Genomic DNA, 27,798 nt, shown 5'->3' on the forward strand with positions numbered 1-27,798 from the left:
CAGCTTTAAAAGCTGTCAAATTCTTGTAACTTGGGGAAAAAACTATGAAAAAACAAAGCAAAACAAAGAAACATACAGACAAAAAACCCTTAAAATCCCATAATGTTATTGTATTAACCTAAAAACAATTTTTCAATTTTAAGCAAAAATAAGTGTAATTCTAAGTGTCTGAGCTTTGACTGATTTCTTCTTTGGTCTCAGTTATTTTAGACTGTCTCAGTACTTGATGCCTCTCTGGATCAGCAAGACAGTTGAGCTCTTTCTGGTTTTCCATCACACCTTTCTCTCCATCCCACCTGAAAATACTCAGCTAATGAGTTGAAAATTACTTTAAGAATGAAATAGAAAGCACAGGGAAGGTAAAGAATGGAAGCAAGAATGGTAGCAATAATTACAAATTTATTTTACGTAAACCAGAAGCAGACACTATAGTTTCAAAACACAGGTCTAGATGCTGATAGTTAGCACTGCAGAAAGGAGATCTAGAACCTGAACCAAAGTTCTTGAAGAGGAATTTTATATATAATTGTTCAATAGCTCAAGAAGGTGAACCAACTTACCTTTCAGAATTAACTATTAGGAGCTTACATCTACAGTAAATTAGCATGGCAGCTGCCATTGGCAAACAGTTAGTAGGAAGAATTACTGAATAGTTTACAGTGGCAAAATGCCAAGGGAAAATCATTATAGGCAATCCTGTGTAAATACTGCTAATGCACACAAAACAGTTTTAAATAGACTGCAGTTTACAAGGGGTTTGATAATTTAAAACAAGTATACTTCTTTTATGCCAAAGCTGAGTGGTTGCTTATCTTACAGTAGACGACATACAATGTTACCACTCCATGCTACAAATCAGAAGTTAGAGAATTCCCATGAAAAATTGAAATATTTTCTGTGCTTGCAGGGTTTCTCATTTATATGAAAAATAACTTATCTGTGTCAGCTTGCATGAATGGACTGTTGAAATGAAACTCAGCGTTTCTTGAGTATTTCATCTGGATACCTTCAGCTGAGATTACACAGACAGCTATGTTCAAATTATATTTTTCAACAAGGAAAGAAATAAAAAGAGACTTTAAACAAGACAGTTTTTCAGTTTTCTTTCTTCTTTTCCCCTGAGTTGAGTTGTATATTGAATTGGTGATTCTCATGATATTCACTAATAAAAAACTACAGCCAAAAGAAGTACCAAAGTTGTTATCTCTCCCTGTGTGGCAAGAAACATTTTGTTTTCATATAAATGTAGTCTACATCACAATAGGTAAGAATAATGTTTAATACTAAAGACCCGGGTTCAATATGACTGACTACCTTATATCCTATCTAGTATATGAACTTCCTAATGACTTTTTTTCCTCTTCAAAATATTCTGAAAGGTCTCTCACTTCAGTCAAGATTCTAAAGCTACAAAGGTAAATACAATGAAAGATAGTGTGTTCAAATACATTTATACATATATCAGCAGGCATTTGTGAGAAAGAGATCCTACAGATTCAACAGCACCAGAGAATATATGGATGCTTTTGCTTATACAAAAGAGCACTATTTTCTCCTTTTAGGATTTACATTTATGCTATATTCTCACAGGTTATTTTAATGGGGAGGCAAAAAAGGCCTATAATGAAACTTTCAGACTTTTTGTCCTTGAATTCCTTCCATAAGGTCCCAGAAAATGTAAGTTCCCTTTACTCACTGTAAAGTCGTATGACTGCATATGAAGCAAACAATTTGAGAATTGTCTGACTGCAGGACAAGGAAAAATTCATAGAACAACTAATTAGAATAGTGTTGCTTCACTACAACATTTCTTTTGGGAAAACAGCTGCTGCAGAAGGGCAGTGGAGTCACAGACCTCACATCACCTTGTTCGTGCTTTTTCTTTTTTGCAAGCCCTGCAAGTACTGTGGATTCAGCTTGCTACTACATCTTCAGTAGTCTAAACTTTGCTTCTCAATTTGTTAGGCACTGAAGTGCCTAAATACAAGGGACATAGAGTCCCTAAATCTCAGCAAAAAAGACACAGACCCATAAATACATTCTCTCGATTCAAGGATATGTTGCCACTTTTGATGTTTAGGATTTGAATGTTTAACATTTTTGCCCACCACAGCTACTTTCTGTTAAAGAATCATATCATCAAAACATTCAAATTTTGTAGTACTAATAGAATATTAGTAATTAATTCAGAAGTGTGCCATGAATATTCAAATCTGGAGAAGAAAGCACTCCTAGGAGACATTTGCTTTTTCTCTAAAACTAATAAATTTTAATTTTCCTTGAAGTACTTATTTTAAATCAAATCAAATTATTCTGAGAGTCAGGCACAATACCAAAAAAAAAAAAAAAAAAAGAATTAGCCAAGTCAGGGTTTGATTACATGATTACTTCTGTCTCAAAATACCTATTATACAACTAGGGAGAAAATGCAAAACCAATAAAAAAATAAAAACACTGATATGGAGAGAACAAAGAGAACAAAAGCATGGAAACTACAGGAAAGGACAGTTTAAAAACTTTCTCAGAGGAATAGGATGACAGCTTTACAGAACAAGGATATTACAGGCTACGTTGATACACAATACACTGTGCATGTGGAACAAATACTATTTTCATCAGACATCACCTGGATCAAATCAAGATTAAGGATGACACATAGTGTAGACCTGCAATATATCTTTCTCAGGGAAAGACTGTCAGAATAAATCTCTGTTGTTAACTGGATGATAAGGTTCATGCTTGCTAACTCTAGTTCACATATTTTAATATTTTCATAGATACTCCAATTAAGAAATGTAAAAGGCATGGTCCTGTGGGAAATTTCAAGAGTCCTTTGACTTTTGAGAGAATCAAATATATAGGCATTATATGAATCCTCAATATAGTTGTTATCCATGAGTTTCCAAAATATGAAGCATTACAGAAATGTATGTTTAATCAACTTTTTTTCAGAAACAAATAGAAGAAGCAAGCAGCATGAGTCTGACTCATTTTCAGGGATTCATTGTTTCCTTCTAGATTTCAAAGACATTAGGGTTCCCTGGAGTTCTCTAAAGCCAAAACAATTATGAAGAGTCATATAAGGCAGTAAAAGGTGTAAAGGCCACAAGAGATAATGACTAAATTGTTAAGGCTGGAACAGTTAATAGGAGTATGATATTGGGAACCATTTCCAAGGAAAAGTTTCTGGCTAGATGAGAAATTTCTTTGAAGTCTTTAAGGAAGATCAAGCTTCTCAATGTGTAATGTATTTCTATTACCCTTTCAATAGATTTGACTTTCTTTCTGGGCTTTCAGTAATTAAGTATAAAACATTCAGAGAAAAAACACACACAAATAAACCAAACAACTCCATTAGGCCTTCCCAAAACCCACTAAAAATGTTACATTAATAAACTGTAGAGGATGACTGAAAGGAGATAAACTAAAGACTAAACTGAAAGAGGATGGATTTATGTTGAATATTCAAAAGAAATTCTTTGCTATGAGAGTTTCGAGGCACTGGAACAGTTCAAATGAGCTGTGGATGTCCTGCCCCTGGAAGAGTTGAAAGTCAGGTTGGCTAGGAGTTTGAGAAACCTAGTCTAGTGGCAGTGCCCCTTCATGTGGCAGAAAATTTGTAACTTAATTATCTTTAATGCCCCTTCCAACCCAAATCACTCTATGATTCTATGTTCCTCAGGATAAACAAAATAAAAATGATGTGTCAGTGGCACTTTCCTCTAAAAGGCATTTATTCAACATTCTATTATGAACAGTTGCAATGTTTTTCTGTTAATTTTAATATTATATTCAAAGACATACAATGCCTTTACAATAGTGTTTTGCCTTCAGATGAAAACCATCACAATTTTTTTTAATTATGAGTTTTCCACTGAGTTTCTGATGGTCTAGAAACACTTTTTGATGCTTGTAGCATGCATATTACAGGCATTTTCCTCAATATTGAGATAATGATAATGGAATAAGAGCACAAAGAGGATAACACAATCCAGGGTGCAGGAAGAACGGTACGTGTTTTGGACTGAAGTAAGCAGCATGGTGCCACTTAGGGCATCAATATTCCTGGGCACACGAGTCCTTTCCAGAACTAGGCCTGCCAGCATTCATCTGCTACCACAATAACGGCTATTTAATAGTGTGAGGGTTAGAGTGCGAGAGAATGGGGCCTTGATCACCAGATGACACTAGCCCCTTGCCTTCTTCCCTTTAATGGGGGCAGATTCATTGTCACCTCAAAAAACTTATTTCAGTGTTCTGCATCATCTTAATTTCCGTATCAATCTTGCGCATCTGTCATTTTGATTTGCCTTGGAGATGTGTACACCAGCACATGGTTGTTTCTGTAGATAGCAAGGGCAGAATTCTGGGGCTTTTTTTTAAACTGAGCCTTGCATGGCTACTAAACTTTTACCAATCCTATAATGATGCATGCAAATTCACACCAGCCTTCTGAAATAATTTCAGATACATGCAAAGTTATTTGCAAAAATGTAATACATATCTAAACACACTGAGTCAGAAATTTACCTTAAGAAACATATATTACTAACATTATCTGTTTCTTCTCTGCAAACGGAGGTTACTTATTCTGAGGAAAATGGAGTGAGTCTTGAATCATTTGTTGTCTGATACATCCAATATATTGAAAAAATTTCAAGCTGTGCTGATCACTAAATCAGGCAACAGATACAGTTGTTTGCAGATACAGTTATTGTAAAAGAAAAAGACACCTGTTAAAAATTATGCTGATTATTGTACTTTGAAAATTGTTATAAACAGTACTGAAACTATAATAAAATTGTTGTATAATTGTAATGTAACTGTACAATAATTTTTTTCAAAGGAAACAAATGAATATAGCACCCCTATGGACAGATAAGAATGAAATTTATAATAAGTTATTTTCTTTACCTTACAGTCATTACCTTATAAATAAACTGCAAATAAATTCAACTGAGTGAGATTGAAAATGTTACTGGAATATACCTGAGTAATTCCAAGTAGAATTCCACAGGTAGAAAACTTTAAGGGGGGGAACCATTTATTTTGGTAGTATTTAAGAAACCAAACATAATAGATTTGGGCTTTGCACAGAGGTTTCTGCTCTACAGAAAAATAGAATTTATAAACAGTCAGAATTAAATTAACCAAGCAAGTATAAGAGTGTATCAAAGATTCTAATAATATATTTGTGAATGTTATTTTCAGCAATAAACTGTATTTAAAAAAAAAAAAAACACAAAAAAGTGAACCAAATATGCAAAGAAAATTCCTTGAAAACACAACACTTTTTCTTAGTGCAAAAATATGTCTTTGAAAAACCTCCCTGATTTAAATGAAATTATGTGACACTTTGTTAGCTGCTAAATGTTGCAGTGTATACTTTTTGATGTTTATTTATTAAAATAAGAGGAAAAGCACTACAGACAGACTATTATAAAAAGCCTGATGTTTTAATAAAAATATGTACTTCAGTTAAATTATGGTTATCTACTTGTCCTAGGATATTTTCCTGACTTGATATCAATGGTATCAATTTTTTCCAATATTATATCTCATCCAACAATACAAATTTTGATTTTTTTTTCATTATTTAAAATCTTGCCAAATACAGCAAATGCTGTCTTTATTACTTAGGATCATACATAATGTTGTATTCAATTGTATTTGAAAATAAAATATACTAAAATTACATCTGGATTAACAGTTAACAACATTTAATAATATTAGGATTCTCCATGTCCTCTATTTGTTTTCTTTTAAAGATGGAGTATGAAACACTGTTGTCTCAATTTAGATCTAGGTAGCATAGAATTTTGTATTCATTCAGAATATGTAGATTTTTTAATGATTAATTATGCCCTTTTTATGTGCTTATGTCCTAAAAAATGAAGAATTAAACATACGTTGCCTATGTTTCTAATCTTTGTTATATCACTTTGCATTTGCCATTCAGTTATAGCAGGAGCAATGAATTATCAGGAGAAACATGTGGTAAATCTGTGATGTTACAATTAAAACTGATAGTTAATTCTATCCTGTCTCACCATTGAATGACACATACCACTGCAAGACCTGTGAAATGCTGGGCGCACACTTGGAAAGACAACAGCAGAAAGTGCATACTTTGGGATGAAAATAATCCAGAATGAACATGTCTCCCTCATTATTTAGGGCATTTCTGTAGATACCCCAGATAAGAATACTTCTAAACAGACAGATGAGGAAAAGAAGCCATATTTTTCTGGATTAGTCTTACAGATAATTACAAACATATCTATTTTTTAAATACATGCATTATGTTATCTTTATACATGAAGTTATCTTCAGAAATAAACAACCACTGCCTCTTCAGCAATGGTAGCTCCAATTATGTTTCTTTAAGAGAAGAGTATTAGATTATGATAACATATAATAATTATGATTACTATTCCATCTAAAAAGCCTATTTCTGTGGGAAAGAGATAATAATTACACTGGGTGACAAGAAACAGTAGAAAAAGCTAAGAATAAAACCAGAAAAACTGGGGAGAACACCAATGCTATTAAAGTATATAATTGGTTGCAATGCCAGCCAAAGGACTGAATGAAGGAATTTCTCCATACAATCCTTTAGAATTCTAGGTAATGGGAAATAAATCCCTCTTGGATTTTATCCTCAATCTTTAGATTTTAACTGACTAGATTTTCATTTATTAAACCTACCGCTTTTTTTTTTTTTCTTTAATGTTTAGCTTTATATATCGTTATTGCTCATCTCTGAAGTTTCTTTATTTCCATAGGACAATTAAAAATTTTCAAACCATGTGGAAAAGCTTCAGTATATTTGAATATTAATTAATTCATGCTCCCAAGTGTCAGTTTTAAAAGTGAACCACTTAGAGTTTTTTGGAATTTAAAGCTAGAAACCACTTTAATGATGCTTTGAAAAGTTCAGATAACATTTGGACACACTAATTTCACTGTCTGCCAAAGCCAATTATGAACAGTTTCCAAATGACAACACAGTCTCTGTTGGTTTTTTTCCTTTTTTTTCCCTTTCCTTATTTACAGTAATTTCACGACTATAAGGCGCACCCTTTTGACTAAAATTTTCGCCCGAACCTGGAAGTGCGCCTTATAGTCCAGTGAACCTTATATATGGACAAAGTTCGGAAATTTGCCAACCCGGAAGTGTGAGCAGTGAGCTGCACAGGGGGAGCCAGCAGGGCCACGGCTGGTGGCTGCAGGTGGGGCCACGGAGCAGCGGTGCCGCAGCAGCTGGGTGGAGGCGAGGTTGCCTGGTGGAAGCAGGACCGCAGCCAGCAACCGCGTGGGCGGAGCCAGCGGTGGATCCTTGCTGCAAAAAAAAAGTGCGCTTTATATTCTGGTGCGCCTTATATATGGGCAAAAGTTCTGAAATTTGCCGACACCGAGAAATGCACCTAGTAATCCGGTATGCCTTACAGTCATGAAATTACTGTAAATTTTCATCCAGATGATTGGACAGATCTGATGCATTATTCATTATACAAAATTGTTACCAGAAACTAAAAAAAAACTGGAATGCCCTAAGCACTGATGGGCTAAATGCATCCTTTCACAGCTTGAGATAAATCAAAACATGTCACTGTCAGGTAACCTGATTATAACAGTATGATTCCTTATAAAAATCTTCCATGGTTAATATCTTCAGTTACGCTAATATTGTTGACAGGATCCAGAGTTCTAGGCTTCTTACTTAGCATTTATCGTATATCATATACCTGAAAAAGCCTCTGAATATATTTGGAAAAAGACAGTTTCTACCTTCTGCTTATCTAGAACACATTCCTTCTCATTACTCAATCTAAAATATCTATCCATATGCTCTTCCAAAGAATTTTGGTGTACAGTAATTTCACGACCATAAGGTGCACCAAACTATAAGGCGCACCTCCAGGAGTCGGCAAATTTCGCAAATTTGTACATTATGTAAGGTGCACTGGACTATAAGGCGCACTTTTTTTTTTGCAGCAAGGATCCTTCCCCAGCTCCCCCTGACGCGGTTGCTGGCCGAGGCCCCGCCTCAACCTGGCAGCCATTGTACCCGGGCCCACCTGTACCCAGGACCCATGGCTCCGCCGGTCCCCGGGCTCGCCTCTACCCAGGACCTGTGGCTCTACTGGCCCCCTGCACCCAGCAGCCACGGCTCTGCCTCCACCTGGGCTCACCTGTACCCAAGACCCATGGCTCCGCCGGCCTCCCTGCACCCAGCAGCTACGGCTCCGCCTCCACCCGGGCTCACCTGTACCCAGGAACCACAGCTCTGCTGGCCCCCGGGCTTGCCGGTACCCAGCAGCCGCAGTGCCACGGGTCCCTGTGCACCCAGTAGTCATGGGTCCCCGGACCCCCCTGCACCCAGCAGCCACGGCGCCACAGGCCTCTGGACTCGCCTCCACCCAGCAGCCGTGGCCCCGCCTCCACCCAGCTCCTGCGGCCCTGCCGGCTACCCCTGCAGCTCGCGGTTCACACTTCGGGGTTGACAAATTTCTGAACTTTTGCCCACATATAAGGCGCATCGGACTATGAGGCGCACTTCCAGGTTCGGGTGAAAATTTTAGTCGAAAGGGTGCGTCTTATAGTCGTGAAATTACTGTAACTTTAAATGAACATCACGACAATATGCATACCATATTTTCTTTACTGTTCACTCATGAAATAATAATTAGCTACCAGAAATGCAAGTGCCACTGATGGTTTTAAAAATCCCCAGCAAAATTCTGGGAGTGAGTAGCATAACAGAAAGTTAAAAAGGTAGAAAAGTAATTTTCTGGCAATATGTTGTACTAGAGAACCGACGCTCCTGTTTTACAGTGGAGATGGAACCATGGAAGACAGCAAAAATTATCCAACACACATTTCTCTTTGTAGGAATCAGATATTTCCAAAGGAAGAGATCTGACTGGAAGAAATTCAAACAGACTTTCAAAAAGTTGGCCTTATATAAAAATCTTATTATGCTTTCCTGAGTGAAGGAAATGACATCAGCATTTAATCAGTCTAATGTTCTTTAAATCAAGATAATTATTTAATGTATACTACTGTCTTTACTGTAAAAGATGCTTTATAGTAATGTATTCATACCTAAGTTCTTCTATAATCTTTCCTAGATACTAACCACAGATAGTGGCAGGTAGGAGTTGGACAAGAGAAAGGGGTGAGGGGGAGGAAAGAGGAATCACAGCTACCATTAATACCAGTAGTAGCAGACCAACTTCTGTAGATAAAATATTTCTTAAATATGAAATGTATTTTGAGAGAGGAATATCTTATATATGTATATAGGATCTATTTGAAACTTTCTTCAAATGCCACATAAGACACTAAAATACAGGGGGATACATAAATTTAAAAAAAAATAAATAAAAAAAAAGAAAAAGCATGTAAGTACATATGTGTGAGAAGTTAGAAAAAATTTTCTACTGAAATTATGTAAGAGGAATTCTTGTCCATTTTCTAAATCTGCAGATGATTTTGAGCATATCCATTTCAGTACTGAGTGAAAGTTTCCTCTGTTTCGACATTCAGAGAAGCTGTGACCTGGGAGAGATGGGACAAGGTCAGCACAGCATACTGGGTACATCAGCAGTTCCTGGCTGTCCTTAGCACAGAGAATGAGCTCCCGGAGTTCCATAATGTACGTGTAGACAAATTAGGGTGTTGGTGCCCTCTAAAGAGGAAGTTGATTAAGTAAGTTCATTGTAACTTGTATCAAAAAGCAGTAGAGTTGCACAATCAGAGTACAGAAAAATGTGCATGCTGTAAAATGCACAATTCAAGAGTTGGAAGAAGCAAGAAATATATATGGAAAAAACAAAGAAAAGGAAATGAACCAGGTCTCTATTCTTTAGAGGATGCAAGAAGTATGAAAAACCAACTAACCAAAAAGCCCCAACCAAAAAAAAAAATCTAAATAAAACAATCAAAAGTACAACTCCAAAAACAAACAAACAAAGCAAAAAAAACCCACCCCAACTAAACAAAAAACTTATACTGACTGAGGGAAGAAAACAAAGGGAAATCACGTACATTTTATTTCCTGCTCTCAGGCCTGATGACCTCAACCTTCATGGCTAAGACCAAAGACAACCAAAGACAACAGGCAGCATTGAGAGCCAGCATCAGCCCTGGTGAGCTTTACTTAATTAACAAGATAGTTAAGGACTGATTTTCTGAGTGTCTAATGACTGATGGGCATTAAAAACAAACCACTGCCCACATGTGCCCTTGATAAACAACAATACAATAAAGCACATTTTTAACTTTTTTAAGTGATTTGATTTGTCAGTCTTCCAGGAATGCCCATCAAGGCAATCCCTAATTTTCAGATGTATATATACATATACACACACACAAACATTTATATATATATATGCACATATATGTATATATACAGTAATTTCCCGAATACAAGTCGCACCATTTTGACTTAGATTTTGCTCTCAAACGGGAAATGTGGCTAATATTCAGGAGCGACTAATATGTGAATAATTTTCTGACATTTACAACCCCAGAAGTGCCCGCCAGGGTGCCGAGCCGAGTGCCTGCCAGTAAAACCCAGGATTTCGCTATTGTTACAAATTGGTTACTGTGTTGCGCAGTGGGTGGGGCCAGTTCAGCGCCGGCAGCACGGGGGGAGGGAGGGAGGCAGGGGAGTTCCCTGCTTCAGGCGGGGGAGAGGCAGGGGGCTCTGTGCTGACATCCCCATGGCTAGGGGAGGAGCAGAGCCCCCCACCCTCCGCCGCCGTGGTGGGAGCAGGGAGTGCTCCGTGCCCACTTGCCGCAGGACCGAGGCATGTGCTCCGTACCCTCTCGCCGCGGGAGCGGAGCGTGTGCTCCGCCCCCGTCCTCCGCTGCTGCAGCGGGAGCAGGAGGTGTTCCGTGCACGCTCGCCGCAGGAGCAGGGCGTGTGCTCGTGCTCGCCCGCCACAGGAGCGGGGCGTGCTCCGTGCCCGTTTGCCGCGGGAGCAGGGCGTGTGCTCCACCCCCACCCTCCACCGCCACGGCGGGAGCAGGGCCGGGGCAAGCAACCCCAGAGGCGGTGGCCAGCCCCGAGTGGCCCCGCCGAGCGGCCCCACCGAGCTGGGCCACCTGACCCTGTCAGCAGCCCCGAGCGGGCCGAACCTGCACAGCCCGAGCCGAGCCAGTAAACCCCGCCCTGCCGCGGTTCTGTTACTATTTGGCAACTTTGTTGCACATGGGTCCTTGCTGCGAACAACTGAACGGCTTATATTTAGGTGCGGCTTATTTATGGACAAAGAATGAAATATTTGCCAACACCCAGAGATGCAACTTATACTCAGTGCGGCTTGTATTCGTGAAATCACTGTAAATACAAACTCACACACATTCAGTTACAATGCACACCACATTTTTAAGTCCTGAAAACCCTCCATGCTTTTGCCACAGAGTTGTTATTTGCTCAAGAACCTTCCAAGGATACAGTTACAGAGATATATATTCATGCTTGTTTTGTTTCCTGCTGAGATGCTGGTTTAGGATATGCAGATGACTCTTTATTCAGAATGAACTGAAATATGCCTATCTTCTAGCTGCCAATTTTGCAGTTGTTAACTATGACTGGCCATGATTTGACATTTAGGCATTTTATATTGACATTAAATTTTAAATCAGATGAAATAAGGATGTTATAAGGTGTTACAGAAAATTTAAAGAGAATCTTACCTCAAAGGAAAAAGATATTAATTATTTATTTTTTCTCCTCCATTCATTTCTAAATAGTCAAGGGATAAGACATTTTGCCCCATCTTTAATAAGCCTAATTTCTAAATTAACTTATTTAACATAGTCCAGTGACGACACACATGAGTACTTTAACAGGATTTGGAACTGAGTTCTAGATTGTCATAATTCAGGAATTTTAGGAGAAGACCACTGATGCTGGTTACTAAAGAATGTTTCAATTACAAATTCAGAAAAAATTAATTAACAATGTTTTCAATTTGTATCTTTTGCATAGAATACATGCTTCAGGAACAAATATTAACAAAACAATCTGAAAAGAATTCAGCTTGTCACCAAGAGGTGACTGGAGGAAAAAGAATTAAGGGGAATAGGGGAAAACTGAAGACATGAAATATTTTAAAATATATTCTGAAAAAATAATATACAAATATGTAGAAAACTACATAATATAACGCATGAAGGCTTTACATATAGCATGCTAAATTAATCTGTTAGATCTCTTGAAATAAGAATTACCTGAAAAAAGCAAATCTTTATCGGTGAACAATGGTAGGTCTAGAGCTAAAACTGTCAAAGCTAAGTGGTCAAAGCTGCTCAGCAGCCTGAACTTAGAGAATTAATGCTAATTTCTGAAAATACTTTTTTTTGTCAGTGCCAGGCAAGCTCTTCTATATTTTTTACTCCACTCATATCCAAAGAAGCACTCAGGGTCCAGTCTTGAGCATTTTTGGACCATTTCAGTCTACATACAGATTTATATAGAGATAATAGTATTATAAGAGCATTTTCCAGTTTGTACATCTTCATCGCTAATCAGATAAATTTATTTTGTTTATTAGTCTATCATTGCAGCATTAAATGTAAAACCCCGTGTTATTTCACTAGCAATGTATTTAGACTTTGGGTTGTACATTCCTGCATTTGCTTGGGCCTCTGCTGGGGAAAAGGCCATGCCACAAAATTTCATGTATCACCTTCTGGTGGGGACTGAAATGAAAAAAAAGTTACTCCAATAAGATTAACTCACTTTCCTTGTTAACACAAAACCCTTTGGATATGAAGTTCTAGTGTCAAAAATTACAGCCAAGCACTGAACATAGTACAAGCATAGGATGACCATAAGTTAGCATTCTGGTGCAGTGGCAAAAAAAGACAAATAAAATCCTAATATCACAATAATTAATTTCAACAGAGAGTAAGAATCACTTAGTGCAAGAGGTCTTAGAGAATTTGTTTGGAAATCAGGTCCAACTGTGGGTATGCACGTTCATTGAAGATAAATATGGAAAATGGAAATCTTATCCTGCAAGTGAAGACCTGAATAACAGGACTGTTTTCACCTGGAGAAACAAGAGGTGTCAGGGTAGAATTACTGAATTATTACACAGAAATATGGCAGAAATAGGTCCAAGCACAGGAGTACATAGCCTCTAACCTAGAAAGGCAGGAGTAAATTATATGCAGAAAGATGAGTGCTCTTTGGAACTTGCTAGGTTTAAGAAGTGGGCTATATGACATACTGCTAGAAAACTAGAATCTAAAGATCACTTCCACTTCAAATGTGCTAATAATCCCTATTCTGAACTGCCAGAGAGATAGGGTGGAATAATAATTTTAAAAGAAATAAAAATCGTAAGATGCCTTTTGTAAGCAGCATGCAAAGGCTTAGAAAGACTGACTAATTTAAGATAATAAAGGAATTAAATCTATTTTGAACACAGAAGGCCACGTATTAAATATTTGCTTAATATTTAATGACTGAGAACTTTCCTGACCTTTGCATCAAAATGTCTGCTAAGCAGTCCCATTGGTACTCAAAAAATACAGAATTCTGCAGAACAGCTTTTCAGCTACTCCTTGCAGGTCAGTGGTAAGAAAATTTCTTTCACTCAGTATCACAATACCTATGTGTTGATTTCAGACTTGTATCCCTAAAAGAAAGAAAAAAAGATAAATCAGGAGCAGATAACCTCAAATATTTTTTTGCCTCTTTTTTTTTTTTTTTTTTTGGATCTGCAGTGATGTCAAAGTACAATAAATTAGCATAGATCTATATGTGCTTTCATAAAACAAATCTAAAAAAGTGTAAAACATTAAAATCCTTTATAATTCTTCTAAATATTTTCTCTAATATATATCTGAATACATATGGTGAAATAATTATGGCTTGACTTCAGACCCCAAAGTACTTATAAAATACATTTTTGAAATAGCACCAAAGAATTTAGTTTTTTCTCACCTGCTTTTATGGTATTCTTTCTATTGCTAGATTATTACAGTAATTACATGAAGCCGCACCATTTTGACTAAAATTTTGGTCCAAACCCAGAAGTGCGGCGTATACTCCAGAGTGGCCAATATATGAACGAATTTCAGAAATTTGCCAACCCGGAAGTGCAATCCCACAGGAGCCCCGAGCCGCACTGAGCCCGCACAGCCCTGAACCGAGTCAGTAAACCCCATGATCCCCTGATTCTGTTACCAATTGGCAACTTTGTGAAAGCTGCACGCGGATCCTCGCTGTGAATGGAAGTGTGGCTTACAATCTGTTCTGGCTTATATATGGACAAAGAACGAAATGTTGCGGACGCCTGGACGGGCAGCTTACAATCAGGTGCAGCTTATAATCGTGAGATTACTGTACATTTTCTGCATAATTTATTACAATTAAAATGCATATTAGACTAATTTTTTCTTACTGTGTCTCCTTAACTACTAAAGGTTTGAATACTTGCCGTAAATGCTTCTCAAGATATGAAAAGTAGATTTATACCCTAAGGGATTTATAATTTATCAGAAAAATGACGCATCTTGCTTATGTGAACTTTAAGATGTCTATTATTCATACCTAATATATTAAAAGTCTGCAAAATCACTGTCATTATTTAAAAATATACTTTTTTTTTCTTCTGGTATTTCTGACAGATATGTATGCACTTCTCTGCTGACGTATTTGAAAGAATTAATTAAAGGCAAGTATATTTACAGTATTTTGACAGTCATTGCACTCTACAGTAAAAATCTATGTCTAAAATCTACTGATTAAACATAAAAATAAAAATATTTTCAAACATCATTAGGTGTAATTTTTTTTATTTCCATGTAAACAAAACTTCACATTGTTTGGTAGCATTTGTCTAGAAATTTTAATTAGGAAAGAGCAAATGTTTCATTTGACATTCAAACCTGATTTCTAGCATTAATGCATTAATGCATAATGCATTATCAAAGAATATAAAAATTATATGAGGTATTAACTAAAAAGGATGTGTCATTTTGATGACTTCTTTTACAATTAGAGGTGTAATTCAAAATAGCCCACCTTTAATCTGAAAACAAATAGAAAAAGAAAAGGAAAAAACAAAATCTGTTTTCCAAGACATAGAGCCAATAAGGAGCTTCAGGTGCAACCTTAAGTGAAGGGAGAGGCATGTTTCCAACAAAGGGATGTAACAAATGAATCAAGGAATGGCAATGGCACATTTAAACAGTTATGTTAACTTCTTCTGATACAATCCTGAATTTAGCAGTGACTCTGATATTTTTTTCTACTGCTGCAGACTTTTGAAATGAGTCTAGATACTTAAACTTTTCAAATATGCTCAGCTTCAAACAGGAATTAGTATTAGACATTTCTATATCATGGATTATATGGGAGGTAAAATCACATCACTGATATTGTTCCTTTGGACTTCATAAGCTCCAAATCCCTTGCCTAGGCACAGAAAGCATCCTGGGCAAGAGAACATTCTCCCTTTTGCAGAGATGTTCTGCCATCTCTAGGATTGATTCTTTTAATCCATGGCAGTTTTCCATTTGTATTTAAGGCACTTTCACTGTCAAGATTTTGATGTTTGCTAATTAGTCTTGTGATTAAGAGATCACAATTCAATACTATCACCAAAGAACATTTTCCGTTTATGGTTTTTCTCATTTTTCTCAGTGTTCTTAATTGTCTTCTTCCTGCATCCTGACAAGCTGCGTGGATCACACAGTAATGGCACTTCAGAGCCCACTTTCACCAGCAACAGGGAATTTTCAGCACATTTTGTGAGATTGTTGTTTACCAAACAGCTCTAACATTATATTTTGTCAGCACATTACACTTTGTCAGCACATTACATATCTGGGGGTGTATCATGACTATAAATCCTGAGAAAGTTTTGTTGCTGAGCACACCAACATGTACCACGGAATGTAGATTTCAAATGGCAGATGAGAAAGGCCACGTTTCCTTTCACTGCTTGAAGTCCATGATTTCCTGGTGAAGTATGGTTATTAAGCAAGAAAAAATATCTTTGGCATACCTACCTTCCATGCTCACATTTGCTTACGTAAAATCATGAAACTTTAACTAGTTGTGTGATTTATTAAAAGATTACAGACAAATATACTTCACAGAATGTCTGCTTTGGAAAATGTATGTATTATATATTTTTTAAAAATACTGCTATGTTATTAGCAACTCTTTGGGAGAGCATTCTCTGCTACAATAGTCACGATCAATGTTCATAAACTCTTGATCCAGTTATAAAGTAAAATTCATGCTGGATTATGCTCATTAGTTTTAATGGATTTTGACTAAATTAGTAATGCAAAATAAAATTTTAACTCCAGAAATATTATCTTAGCAAGAAACCTAAGATCCCTCAGTGACTAATTTATTTTTGCTATGTTGCTGTAATTATAATAAAAATTTTAAAATTCCTCTGGCAGAAATACCTGAAAAGCATTTTTTTTTTCATTTTGAATGGGTTTTCACAAGTAAATGTTGTCAAAAAATATTGTTCCAGACTGCTAGAAATGTTTGACTGTTTTGGTATATTTCTGAGCCCTACTGCAACCAATTGTCTGTGTCATTTTAACTGGTTAAGTTTTGGATTGTTCCAAAACTAATTTCTACTTAAGGAATTGAGATCTGTTTCTGCTATACTAGACATTAATGTCACAGTGCAACTGTCTCAATCCAGTATTTTCCTCCAAATGACCTGTTAGTCAAAAGGACACCTAACTGACTAAATATTGTTGTCTTTATTCCTCTGTCTTAAAACGTTTGTATTCTATATTGGTGTGAAATGGTAACAAACATTAGTTTCATTAGTGGGTCTTTTATGTTCTTTCCTGGTAGAATGGGAAGCTCTTAAATGCATTTTTTTTTTCCTCCATGAAAGTGCTGACTATCATCAAATCACCCACTAATCTTCTTTGTAAGCATATTTGTTTAATTTTGAAAGACTAATTATTAGATAAATTTTCTAAATCTTCAGTTGTTTTCATGAACTTTCCATAGTGAACTTATTTTTCAGCCATCCTTCCAAGACAGATATATTACATGAATCCTAAATGCAAAAAGTTGCTATTTCCTCAATTTCATGCATGAATAAGCTAGGACCGTTTTTCCTGTAAAAGTACATATTTTACAACTGATGACTTCTTCGCCAAAAATGCTTCCCATATTCAATGACAGAAATCCTACATTTCAGGAATGGAAAAGCAAATACTGTTTTCATAGATCTACAATAATTTTACAAGAAAAGATTAAACAATCATTCTCCCATCAGCAGCTCAAAAACTTGAGTCTTGTTTTGGTTTTTATTTATTGTTTTGTCATTGTTTGGTTTTTGGTGGTTTTCAGTTTTTTGGTATTGGGGTATTTTTTCCCATAAAATTTAATATATGACACCCTGCTCCCCTGGGATTCCACCCTCACCGAAGCCAGTGTAATTTCCTTGATGTATTTGTGTTAAGGGAAAGTCACATCTGAAAGCACTGAGTACCCTTTCTTCAGTTCAGGTAACATCTTTCTTCCCAGGTGAAGGTTACCATTTAATTGTTTCTCCAAAAGCTGGTTAATTTGAAAAGAATTCATTAATTCATCACTAGTCATAATTATCCTGCAAAACAGACAGGAAAATTATTCAATCGCCATAATAAGCATTGTTATCTTTAACTTTTAACCAGTGCTATGGGCAGCAGAAAAGCATTGTAAAATGGAATATTGACACTGGGGAGCATGTTGCCTTGAAACAGAGTTGGATACAGTTGTTGCTGAAATGGTCATCAAACACCCCAAGATGTTATTTTGGTATTTCGTTTAATATTCTTTCTGTCCCTCATTTATCTTTATTCTCCGTTCCTCAGAAAACACAGATTAAAATTCAGTTTGGGATTGAGACTCTAAAGAAATACTCTTAAATAACAATCTATGACATATGTGACAGTAAATATCTTTTAAGGTTTTTTTGAAAATAAAGGTCTGTTGGTTGTGAACTAACAACCAAGCCAACATCCTGTCCTTCTTAATGTATTAACAGCCTGCCATAAAGAATTGAAAATCACTTCAGAATCACATCTAGATTTGTGAGTATGTGCCTTCACCAAAATTCCTTGAAACAAGAGAGTTTGGTTTACCAACAGGATATTTGAAGGAACTATTCAGGAAGTAAACAGGAAGTATTCCTATGGATACCAAATGCACTCTCACCTGCTTCCTAGTCCAGCGGAGGGTCACTGATGTGTTCTCTTCCTTCATTTCACATTTCTTCTACTATCTTGAAGCAAACAAGACTTTGTCCACAGGAGTCTGTCTAAAGGACAGGAAGGGCAAATGGAGAACTTGACTTCAAACATTTTAGTTTAATACTTCTTAGTCTTTATTTTGAAAACAAGCCACCATCAGCTGAGTTCTGATGTTAAATATGATGATAATACAGATGAATAAGATATTTTTCCACATCAGAGTATTTCAAATTTCATACTTTAATCTACTTCACTCCCACACACTAATTATTATATATTCAGTATACACTTAACACCTACCATTTTATCATTACAGACACCTACTCAGCTAATCAAGGAGTTCAAAAAGTTCCTATTCCTTGGGGGAAAAAAATGAAGCATATCACCATTATCTAAAGAAAAAACTGTAGAAACCACTCAAATATGCTCTGCTTGCTATGGTAACAAATCAAACTCCAAAATCAAATCGGAATTTAAAGTACAGTAATTTCACGGGTATGAGGTGCATGCTTTTGACTAAAATTTTAGTTTGAACCCGGAAGTGCACCTTATACTCCGGAGCACCTTATAGGTGCACAAAGTTTGGGAATTTGCCAACCCAGAAGTGCTAGCTGCGAGCCGAACCGTGCGGGGCCGCAGGGCTCAGCGGGGTTCAGCACGTGTCCTGGTTTGGAGGACAGGTGTCTGCTAAGAAAGGCAGGAGTCTCTCTTTGAAATAGAGAATGTAAACCCCCTCCCTCCAAATTATTAGAATTTTGAAATCAAGGGGTTCTCAGGCAAAGATATGGAAATTAGCAAAACAGTTCTTTACTAGGAAAATTAGGATAGAAACACAGTACTACAAAGAAACAAACCCCAAACACTGACAAAGTGTCTTGGGTTGCAATACAGGATGTGATCAAAGTATCTATTCTATCACTATCTGTTGTGACCAGGTGGGGCAGTGATCTTGATCTCCGTGTGAGATACTTTGCTAATGGGCCATCCATTGAAACCAGTAGGGCAATGTTTTTTAAATTTGCACTCCCCATCCTTCCTCCAGGGAGTTATCTTCTGCTAATTGCATATTGAGTCTCACTGTGTAACTGATAAAATTACTTCATCGCATTGAGGGTTGTTCTAGCCAGGGGGAAGAGCCAAGCCTTTCTTACCTTGATAAAAACTGAAATTCTAGGGCACCGAGTAGCCCTTTCTCTACTGGACTCTAGAGAAAAACAAGATTTCTCCACATCACTACTAGACCTCTGGAAGGAAACTGCACCTTCTACAAGACCACTGCTTCAAGTAAACCACAACTGTCACTGCAAGAAGACTGCAGGCACTATTTAATCAAACTGCTACCAACACCTTTCCTGGCGGGGTGTCACATTGTACTCTGACTTCGTCAGGGTTTGGGGTTCGTTTCCTTGTAGTACTGTATTTCTATTTTAATTTCCCTACTAAAGAACTGTTATTCCTAATTTCCATATCTTTGCCAGAGAACTCCTTGATTTCAAAATTCTAATAATTTGGAGGGAGGGGGTTTACATTCTCCATTTCAAAGAGAGGCTCCTGCCTTTCTTAGCAGACATCTGTCCTCCAAACTAAGACACAAAGTCAGAGCACAAACTGACATCCTGTCAGAGTGACACCCGTGAATCAGGGTGTTGGTAGCAGTCCCATTAAATGGTGGCTACAGTCCTTCTGTAGTGACAGATGTGGTTCAGTTGAAGCAGTAGGGTTGTAGAAGGGTGCACTGTCCCTCCGAAGGTCCAGCAATGATATGGAAAAGAAGTCCGGTTTTCCTCTGGAGTCCAGGGAAAAGAGGGTGACTTGGTGTCCCAGAATTTCAGTTTTTATCTAGATAGGAAAGGTTGGGCTCTCCCCCCTGGCTGGAGTAACTCCCAATGTCCCATTGTCACACTGAAGTAATTTTATCAGTCACACAGTGGGACTCAGTGGGCCATTAGCAGAAGATAACTGCCTGGAGGAAGAACGGGAGGTGCAAAGATAAAGAACATTGCCCTACTGGTTTCAATGGATGGTTCATTAGCAGAATATCTTCCATGGAGATAAGGATCACTGCCTCACCAGGTCACAACAGATGGTGATAAAATAGATACAGTAATTTCACGATTATAAGCCGCACTGAGTATAAGCCGCACTTCTGGGTTTCAGCAACTTTTTGTTTTTTTGTCCATATATAAGCCGCACCTGATTATAAGCCGCACATTACAATACAGAGTGTGATAAAAGGTATCTGTTCTATCACCATCTGTTGAGGGTGGGGACAGTGATCCTTATCTCAATGGCAGATAATCTGCTAAAGGGCTATCCATTGAAACCAGGCAGGGCATTGTTCTTTATCTTTTCACAACCCATCCTACCTCCAGGGAGTCATTGTCTGCTAATGGCCCATTGAGTCCCACTGTGGGAATGATAAAATTACTGCATCACATTGAAAGTTGCTCCAGCCAGGGGGAAGAGCCCAACACTTCTTACCAAGATAAAAACAGAGGCTTTGGGACACTAAGGGAGTCCCTTTCTCCACTGGACTCCAGAGGAAAATTGGATTTCTCCACATCACCCCTGGACCTCTGAGGGAAACTGCACCTTCTACAGGAGCACTGCTCCAACTGAGCCACATCTGTTACTGCAGGAGGATGCAGCCACCATTTAATGGGACTGCTACCAACACCCTGCCTGATGGGGTGTCAGGTTGTACTCTGACTTTGTCAGGGTTTGGAGTTTGTCTCTTTGTAGTACTGTATTTCTATTTTGATTTCCCTAGAAAAGAACTATTATTCCTAATTACCATATTTTTGCCTGAAAACCCCTTGATTTCCAAATTATAATAATTTGGAGAGAGGGGGTTTACATTCTCCATTTCAAAGAGAAGTTCCTGCCTTTCTCAGCAGACACCTGTCCTCCAAACTAAAACAGCAACTTTTTGTTCTTTGTCCATATATAAGCCGCACCTGATTATAAGCCGCACTTCAGGTTCGGACCAAAATTTTAGTCAAAATGGTGCGGCTTATAATCGTGAAATTACTGTACTTTGATCACATGTATGTATTGTAACCCAAGACAGCATGGTTGGCGCGATTGTTACTACTTGGTTACTTTGTTGCACGTGGATGCTCGCTGCAAAATAAAGTGCGCCTTATACTTGTGAAATTGCTTATTATTTAAGTTCAGAAACCTTGCCTAATATTTATGGTCAAAGCAATTTAAAATATAAAAGACGGGATTTCACATTTTTGTTCTTCTGATTTGGATTTTGAACATATCTCATGATAAGCATTCATTATCACTCTAAAAAAATATCACGACTGCAATAGAAGAAAATGCTTCCTGTCATACCATTAGAACTTGATAGTAATCAAAACTTTTAATGTAACTACTTCAGTTTGTGTAAGGGCAGAGGGCACTCATAAAGCATCAATTGCATAGCAAAGTCCATTTCAGACACAGATTAAAAAAAGGAAATAAAAACAAATAAAAAGAAAAAAAAATTCAGCATCAGTTATGACCAAGGTTGACAAAAAAAAATTGTCTGCACACCTAAAAAATTAAAATGTCAGTTTGTCTACTGGTTTTACTTTAAACTTTTATTTCAATTTCATGCTAGTTCCCTTACCTTGTTCCTTTAACTTTCGGAAACAGCAAAACATTTCCGATAAACTACCATTCATCATCACTAATCCACTTAGCCTTCATTCTTAAAGGCACTTTTCTCCCTTCCTTCACTTAAAAAACCCCACAAATTCATGTCCAGTGGAAAGGCACATTAAAATAAAACTATCCATGGTGATTTATTGAGGTGAAAAAAAAAAAACAGAGAGAGAAGGGAAACATAATTTTAAAGCCTCAGTTGATTATATAAATCTTAAATAAATATTTGAACCTAAATTTCAAGTTTCCCAAAGATAGAAAAGAACAGCAGAATCTGTATTTCCTTACCCAAATAAACTACATGCATGAAAATGCTAGGATGAAAGCTTTTGCTCAAAACAATAATATTGTTTACAATATTTGAATTAAAATATTAAATATGAATCCTCCATGATTTAGGACAAATTATATTATATTTTAATTTTCCAATTAAAATATAGGTTCAAAATTTGTATAATAATGGATTTGTTGGAAGGTCTCTCACTTAGACTTCTCATTTTCAGAAAATATATTCTCGTGATAAGACATTTAATTGTATTTCCTCTTCTTAATTAATTCTGAAACTGAAGTCCCTATAACAGGAAAAACAATGTACCTACTGTAGTAAGAAATGTACAGTAATTTCATGATTACAAGCCGCACTGACTACAAGCCGCATCGCCGGGTGTTGGCAAACATTTCATTCTTTGTCCATACACAAGCCGCACCCAATTAAAAGCCTCTCTGTCGTTCGCAGGGGGGACCCGCGTGCAACAAAGTTGCCAAATAGTAACAGAATCGCGGCAGGGCGGGGTTTACTGGCTCAGCTCGGGTTGCAAGGGTTCGGGGCTGGGTCAGGTGGCCCAGCTCGGCGCTGCCGCTCGGCAGGGCTGCTCAGGGTTGGCTGCTGCTGCTGCTGGGCCGGCCCAGCGCTGCGCCACGGTGGCGGGGGGCCACGGAGCCCGCCGGCACCCACAGCGGTGGTGGGAGGAAGGGAAGGAGCCCACTGGCACCCACGGTGGCAGTGGCAGGAGGGGAAAGAGCCGGCTGGCACCCACGGCAGCAGCAGCAGGAGGGGATGGAGCCCCGCCACTCCCGCGGCGGTGGTGGCAGGAGGAGAAGGAGCCCGCTGGCACTCATGGCGGCGGTGGCAGGAGGGGACGGGAGCCCCCTGCCTCCCCCCGAGCTGCGGGGTCAGCAGGAGGAAGCCCCCTGCCTCCCCTGGGCTGGGCTGCCTGAAGGACGGAGTCCCCTGCCATCCCCACCCCCCACGTTGCCTGCACAGAGCCGGCTCCACCCGCCGCGCAACAGAGTAACCAATTTGTAACAATCACGCAGTCCCGGGTTTTACTGGCAGGTTGCTCGACTCGGCACCTCGGTTTGCACTTCCAGGGTTGTAAATGTCAGAAAATTAGTCACATATTAGCCGCTCCTGAGTGTAAGACGCATTTCTGGTGTGGAAGCAAAATTTTAATCAAAACGGTGTGGTTTGTAATCGTGAAATTACTGTAATCTCACCTTCTGCTACAGAAGCACACAGTGGTTAAGGTTGGAAGGGACCTCTGGAGAGCATCTAGTCCAATCCTGCTACTGAGAAAATGATCATTCTGAGCAGGTTGACCAGCACCCTCTTAACTCAGGATATAATATATCCTGATACAGATATAATATATCCAAGGATGGGGATTCCAAAGCATTCCTGAGAAAGCTGTACCACTATTTAACCAAGATTGTTTGGTCTTTTTCCTTCTTATGTTTTGATAGGATTTCCTGCAAGATGACAAAACTTCTGTTAGTTGATGCTGTTCCTTCTGTTAGTTTCCTACATTTTTTTTAACTTAAAATGTTTTTACCAAGAATTCCTTATGCAGACATACTCCAAGTCATATACCCAAAGAATAACTTATTTACATCTTTAAACACATATATCATATCCAAAGGGTTTCAATAAAATACAGTTTAAGCATTTTATTTTGTGGTGGTGTTGTTATTATCATTGCAGCTCCTGGCTTTGATATTTTTATTGTTAAACTGTTCTTATGTTAACCTACATGGTTTAGCTTTTTCTGAGTCTTTTTCCCATCCCAACATGGGTGAACAAGTAGCTGAGGGGTACTTAGCTTCAAGCTGGAGTTCAACCACAACACATGCAAAATAAATTTCTCAGACCTCTACACAGAATCTTATTTTTGTGCCCTAAATTAGTAGTACTAAAGTAACTAAGGAGAATGGAGAGATTAGAATTATATATTGGTATGGTTCTTACACTTTCCCAGAATAAAATGTCATAGGTTGTTAAAAGTTTATTTTATTTCTGGGTAAGTTCACTCATTTTCTAGTTGCCATGTGATACAAAGGATGAGTAATTACTAGGGAAACATACCAAATAACCTGGCATAGTAATAAAAATCCCAATATAAAAGCTGCTGTGTAAGAAGAAAATACATACCAGAAAGGGACTTTCCTGTATTTGTTCTTGTTGAGCTTTTCCTTATGTGCAGGGAAAGAATAGAAGATTAAGTGGTGGCAGGAGAGGTTGTGGAAGAAATCAATAAAAAGGAAACAAACTGTCAAGGCCAGGTGGCAATCACCTAGGGATCTTAAAAATGAAATAGCTTAACAGCTAACCACTTCCCTTTCAGAGTAGAGAACTGGAAAATAGCCAAAGAGATTCAAGAAACTCTAGGTTTCTAAGCCTGATATTCACAGTGAACAAATCATAATAGAAGGCATAAATAAAGACCAGAAGTCTGGTTACCTGACTAAAAGATATATTTTAGGGAAGAGACCACGAGTTTTTGTAAACAAGAAAAATAATTTGTCACAGAATCACTGGATTCCTCTGCAGATTTCAGCAAGCCTAAGAATAATGAAGATCAAAATTAATAGAGGTAGACTAAATTTATGAGAGACTGTAGCTGAAAGCTTTAATTGAGTGTTCTTTAGGAAGCAAAGGACCTTTGGCCCGGGAGGGAAGGATCTTGCACGGATAAATAATTGGTGAAAAGACAGAAAGTGAGAGTAAACTGTTTTCACCATGGAGAGGGTCATCAGTAGAGTTACGAATTTATGCTAGCATCAGTGCCGTTGTATAGGCTGGAAAGAAACTGAGAAAGAAGAAGAGTAAGAGCACAATTGCTGGTAAAGCAAAGTAGTTCAGAAGAGGGGAAACGCAAGGCACCCCTGAAGTACTTCAAAGAACTTCTCTAGGATTCAGTAGAAGACTAAATACCTAAATGTGAAAGGAACACTCACATCCCAAAAAATCAAGTCATATTACCCTGAAATAAGATCACGTTCTCTTAGATAACTTTTGATATGGAAATATTGATTCAGAATCCAGAGTGGTCTGCAAAGTAAATCAGGTTTTAGGGACAATTAGGAAGGAACTTTGCAAGAGATAGAACATCTTTAAGGACTTGCTAGTGGCTGCAACCTCTAAGCTGTGAATATTATCTTACCAACATTCAAAACAATGCAGCAGAGGTGATAAAGCTTACAGTAGAGTGGAAAAGGATAGCCAAAGTTGAAAAAGATTCTCTTGATGCCTAAAGATTTCAGTTTTTATACATTTTTCAAGTATTTGTAGCTTTGTAGATTATTAATATGGGGTTATATAGCTCCTGGTATTTTTCCTACACTTTCTCCTAGATTTTAGAGTAATAAGTTAACCTTCTAATGCATTCATGAAATACTGTTTAGTCTTATTTTCAAGAAGAGAATACACAAGAACAACATTTTGTTTCCCAGTCAGTATCTGAGAAGACACAAGAAATGGGGCAAAGAAGCCCTGGACCAAGTCCAGTGAGGCAGTAAACTGGGGAAAATTACCTAACCAACTTCTGTTCTAATGGGACAATATTTATCAAATACACTAATTTGTAAAACTTATAAAGATTGTAGAAATCCTGTGTCATGTGTGCCCACAGACTGTAACTGGGGAGGCATTTGGGACCATCCAATAAAGAACTGCTTTTTCATCTTACCATTTGAATATTTCTGCAAGCATTTTTGTCTTTTCATATTAGGCAACACTGTACATCCAAAAATAAGTCATAGAAGCTTCTTCAGCCTAGAAAAAGACAGCTGACTGAGGAGATAGGACATTCACATAGGATATTCACATTCAGGTACCATAACTTAATTGTTTCACACATTGTTTATGCAACTGTGTCTTAATGTCATAGTCTAATATTTGAATGAAACTCTTGCTGGAAGATTAGTGGATCCTTAAGAAGTTGTTGTGCGTTGGCGAGGTTTAGAAATTTTTTCCCATTATTATGTTAAGCTACCCAGGGTGGCTCCCTTATTAGCCGTTAAGAGCTGAAGACAAAGGAATGGCTGGAGCAGCCTGATGGCTCCATTAGGGAAAGGTGGAGTCCTGCTTTTGTCCTTCGGCAAGTAGGAGGACACTCGGAGTAGTGAGAACTCTCGCAGCTCGCTGGTGGAGGAGAGAGGTTGTTTCTCCTCTGTGTTTTTCTTCCCCGCTGGACTCGGACCGCAAAAGCTCCCTGCTTCTGAGAAACAACGCCGAGAACCCACGGGACGCCCACAGTGAGCAAGTTCTTCCCCTGCTCTCACCTGGGACGGCTGGTGCCGCCCCGCCCCCCTGCTCCTGCAGCAGCCACAACTGAGAGGCTGCCTGCCCTGCTCCATCTCAACTGCGCGGACGAGGAGGGGCATCGGTGACTGGAAATAAAGGACTGTTTCGTTCTGTTCTGTCACTGGTTTTTTTTTGTTCTCTTTCATATAGCTGATGCTGTTTTTGTTTGTCTAGTAAATATATCAGTAAAGAACTGTTATTCCCAACCTATACCTTTTTTGCCTGAGAGTTCCTGAATTTCCTTTTCCTGGCAATACTGTCCCCTTAAACCAGGACAGAAGTATTTCCAAATAATAATTGTGTTGAAAAGCATTCTGTTGTTACCTATGGTCACCACCCAATATAAAATATTGGGTTTTGAGCATGCAATTGGCAAACACACCAATGAACAGCTCAAAACATACCTCTGCCTTAAAACAAGGTTGGTTGGTTGGTCAGTTACTAGTCTAAATTGTGTATTACAGAAGCCCAAACTCAATGATTCACAGTTTAATTTAAAATAAAAATTAAAAAACAAAAATGAAAACCCCTAGAATTATGTGGAGCCATCAAAAAAATCCTATTATATTCCATTCAACATAATAATAAAATAATAAATGGATTAATAAATAAATAAAAATAACTTGGCAGCAATGTTCATTCCAATAATAACTGTCACAAAATTCACTCTTCCCCTTAGTTCCCTCAATTTAGAAAACCTCACTTAGGAGTTGGTGCGCAATTTAAGAGAAAAACTAGAAACATGGGGGAGTAAAAACTGTTCCTCACTTCACGCACACTAAACAGGAATCAACAGCAGAGGTGCAGCAATCGAAACTCTGGAAGAAAGGTATCTTAGATCTGTCAAAAAAAGTCATTAATGTTTCTAAACACGACAGACATCAGTACCACAAAATACATAGTGGACACTGTGGTTCTCACCTAAAGAATCAGCCTGGTACACATCAAGCAGACCAGCAGTTAATGAGATTTATAAAGGTAGTAAACAAAGTGGATTCTATCCCCAGATAATGGAAAACTATCTTCTAAATAAGCATAACAAAAAATAAAGAGACTTCCCTACAGCATGAAAATTTTTAAGTGCACTTTGGCTCAAATGAAATACAATGAAAAAGCTCCCTAAATAAATATAAAGAAAACATTACTAACATCAGAAACATCACTTCCAGTCCTGAAAAGTGACATACAGCATCAGGGCTATAATGAGCAAAATTACAGTAAATTCACAAATACAAGCCGCACTGAGTATAAGCCGCATCTCTGGGTGTTGGCAAATATTTCGTTCTTTGTCCATAAATAAGCCGCACCTGAAT

Source organism: Catharus ustulatus, chromosome 1 (assembly GCF_009819885.2).
Source record: "Catharus ustulatus isolate bCatUst1 chromosome 1, bCatUst1.pri.v2, whole genome shotgun sequence".
Classification (NCBI taxonomy): Eukaryota; Metazoa; Chordata; class Aves; order Passeriformes; family Turdidae; genus Catharus; species Catharus ustulatus.